This window comes from Zalophus californianus, chromosome 9 (genome assembly GCF_009762305.2).
Source record: "Zalophus californianus isolate mZalCal1 chromosome 9, mZalCal1.pri.v2, whole genome shotgun sequence".
NCBI classification, from domain to species: domain Eukaryota; kingdom Metazoa; phylum Chordata; class Mammalia; order Carnivora; family Otariidae; genus Zalophus; species Zalophus californianus.
In genome coordinates, this window is record NC_045603.1 from 43,056,504 (window position 1) to 43,060,505 (window position 4,002).

General features: G+C 41.0%; 1 pseudogene; it reads right to left on the reverse strand.

Moving 5' to 3' along the window:
• Positions 1-781: 781 nt before the first annotated feature.
• On the reverse strand, positions 782-3,797 carry LOC113922189 (annotated as a pseudogene).
• Between the last annotated feature and the right edge of the window lie 205 nt (positions 3,798-4,002).

Sequence of the window (4,002 nt, forward strand, 5' to 3'; positions counted from 1 at the left end):
TTCAGTTGGGTTTGCAACCTGCAGTTAAATATTTTGGTGACTTTTGGCAAATATTAGTCAGTTAAAAAAGCAGGTGTGTGTCTATGCTCATGTGCACGTGAGCGCATGCAAACCCATACATACACACACACTTCACTGTATACAGTCTAAGATCTGCCTGACAGCCTATCACTACCAGAGAGGTAAGCTGATCTCGCTAATATATGCAGTCCCATGTTCAATCCTTTGATGCCTTTCAAGAAACCTCAGTGCAAAATAATTGAGAAAGTAGAAAAAATGAAAAATTAAATGACTTTTGTTAGGAAAACTTTAACACAACTGTAAGTTAAAATCTAATTTGAAAGGGAAGTGTGAAGTCTCATTTGAAGACAGGAAACTTCCTTCTTTCTGAAAATGCAAGGTACATTTTCTACTGTGGAACTTAATAAGCTGATATGAATCAGTATCTTAGCATTCTGCCTAGAAGTGAAAAGCAAAATTATCTTTCTGGCCAAAATGGTGACACATAATTACTCATTCTCAAAAGAAATCATTAACACTACAGGATTTTCAAATGCACATTTGCCTAGACATGATATCTATCTTGGAGAGTATTATTTAATGAAGAATATTCTGTCATCCTTTGGAATATAACTGAATGTACAAGTAACCAGAAACCAAGCTCTGAGTAGAGGGTCAGTACATTTACTTATGACGATGTCATATATGATATGAGATATAGAAGGTCACTGAATAAAAAGGTACAATAACCCAGCCCAAATATTCCTCATTTAAAAAATTTTATTCAAGTTGCCAATTTCATGCTTTTTATGAATCTTTTCATTGACTTGGCTTATAATATAGGCAATGTCATGCCTTCTGTATACATACAAACATACACATACAAAAATAAAAGAAAAAGAAAAAAAGAGAGAAAGGAAAGAAAAAATTCTCATTGACCTACACGGAAAATATTTGAAGATGAAGATATGTGGATATAAACAAATCCAGGATATAAAGGTGATATTTTGAATTCTATACTAACCAAATATGGACTTTTCTACAATTAAAAGGAGAAAATTCATCATTGTGTGACTATGTTCGTGCTTTGCAAATCTGCCTGCTCATTTTAGCCACCTCTGCATCGTTCCTAACTAGAGACGAGAGGTTTCAACAAGATGTTTCAGACCATAGACTGAGTGTATCCTTACTTGAAATACCATCTTTTTCCGAAACTACTGATATTTTAATATTAATTAAGCAGAAATGCACTATGATAAATCAGATATCCTGATTATTCAAGTTGCAGTGAACTGCAGTAACCTATCATTACATTATAACTTCTGTTCTGAGGACAGAGGTCACAAATATTTGATTAAATTTTAAAGCTTATCCCACATATATTTATTTGTAATTCACCATAAGAAATCTAGTTTTTGCCATGGATATTATAGTCCTCATTAATGTATAGATGCATGAAAAATGGATGGAGACTTACAAAAAGTCTCTTATAAGACAAATGTACTGTTTAAAAAAAAACTTAGAAGTTAAGTTACAGCATTTAAAAAATGAGTAAGATTAAGAAAGCAAGACATTGTGTTGAGCAACTGACTTATATCTGCTTTGAGAAAGATTTCGTATCTTGCTCCAAGTTTCTATGCTATTAATTTGTATTAATGTTAATATTAAATGTTTCATAAATATTCTTGTTTAGTTTTTGTGTGTGTATATATGTGGGCTTACTATTTTTTTCTTTTAACCTTTATGTTATTGCTTTACATTAATAGCATTTTCTGGTCAATTGGGAAACGCCTAATATCCACAGGTTTTTGAGTAATCCAAGGGATTATCATTGTGCTTCACCTGTGGAAATCCCACAAATGCTCACTCCTGCATCATAAGAGACAATTTTGGCAGGAGTGATGGATGGGGTAGGAAGGTAGAAATAGAGTGAAAACTTGGAAACCATTGATACAGGACCATATACAGAGCTTATTTTAGAGCAGTAATTTGGAATCAAACTGTTGAAATGGGTTCAAAATTCATAACTCAAGTAATTATTATAAAGGGCTTTGCAAGGGAGCCTTTTGGTTTTCTCTTCCTAAGGAGGTTTTTATTGCCTTTGGTCCACAGTTGACATTTCACATTATCTCTTGGTCCCAGGACTCCTGGATGGGGGCCAGTCCCCGGGGAGGACCTCCAGGTGGGGATCCTTGTGCAGTACTTGGCAGAGGAATGGGGACACATATGGGAAAGGGGGTGGCTTTGCCTCAATCACTTAGAACTCTATTGTCCTATCTGGGCCTCAGCTTCTCCACTAGGCCCTTGCAGGGGGCGGTCTGAGAGTGCTGGCGAAATCCAGTTCCTTCCAAGACCTAAAATATTTCTGGACTGTGTCCTGGCCCTCTTGCAGGGGACCTACTTCCTTCCCAGCATCCCCTTCTAGGATCCACCTACCATTCTCCTGCAAAGAATTGTTTTTCTTTCTTTAAAACTTCCTGAAGCTTCTGTGGGTACAGAAACCACAAACTGATCGACAGAGAAAATGGAAGAGAGGGAGAAGCAACTGGAAACCATTTGGGGCCCGTTCCCTCCCTGCCCAGGTTTCTTCCCCCAAACCCCCGCAGCTCAGCCTTAATCCTGCTGGGAAATTTGCTGCCTGGATGTGCCCTGGCGGGTACCCCCACACCACATGCTTCTGCATGTGCCTTTATCCCTTCCTCACAGACCCTCAAACGGCAGCACTCAGACAAGGAGAAAAACAAGACAAAAACAAAACCCAAAAAGCACACAGGGTGATGTGGGGAGACACCCGGCTCAGGTGCCTCAGTGGTGTGCCTCCTCATGGTGGTAGGGGGTGCACTCTGGGGCCTTCCCCAGGCCTGGGCAGTCACCTGCAGCCACTGAAGCCCCATCTGCCACTGGGCCTTGAGGGCGGTACTTGGGGTCATTTATCTGCCGGCCCGAGCCAAAGACCTGGCCACCATGGTTGGTTCCCTGTGTGTAGCCCATCTGCAGGGACACGAGGAGTTGTCACACTTTTCAGTCCCCAGCTTGGTATCGTAGATGTGCCGTCATGCCTAGAGTGCCTGGCACTCTTGTTTGTGACCATCTGGAAGCCTATGGTTGGGTGGTCCATGGGTGGCAGAACATGGTTCTTGGGGTTGTATAGACGCCTTCATCATGCGTGACTGGCTGGCACGTGTGTTGGTGCCCATCTGGAGCCCAGTGATGCACTGGCCAGCCTGCATGGTGGCATCATCAAAGTTGTGTTCTTGCTTCTGTATTTGACATCGATGTTCATGCCACGCTGCAGCCCCTTTGTCTTGGTCTTCACAGTCAGGGCAAGAAAAGACACCTGCACCTGTATTATGTTCCCACTCTCAAACAGGTCCATGGAGTTCATGCTGTAGTTGACCATGACCTTGATGAAGGTGGACAGGTTTTCCAGCTGATGCCAGTTCTGCATGGAATGGTTGATCTTGGGGACTGAGCCCGGCTGCAGCTTATTCATGAGTGTGCACAAAATAATTCTTTCAGACCCTTCTGGAAGTCGGGCCTGATACTGAGGCCTGTGAGTCCCTCTATCCAGCTGCGGAGCTCCACCTCCTTCTGAGGATCGTATTTGGACAGGAGCCGGTTCTTGACCTCCACCAAGAGCCCATTATGAGGTCCCATTGTTAACTGCTGGAGTTCATGGCTGGCAGGCTGTAAGGGAGACTTTTTTTAAAAATCTGATTCTTAGTCAAATTGGGTTAATATGATAATGGTTTTGACTAACAGAAAATAATTTAAGCAAAGGCCCCATATATACCTAAAAGTAGAACATGCTCAGGAGAACTTATTTACAAGTATTTTATCTTCTACTTAATCATTCATTAAGTTTTATTCATTGTTTAAAATATGCTGACACTCTACTAAGCATGCTAACTGCACTCATTAATTTAATTTTTACACCAACCCTATGAGGTCTGGATTGGTGTTAAACCCATTTCAAGATGGACAACTGGAGCACAGAAAAAT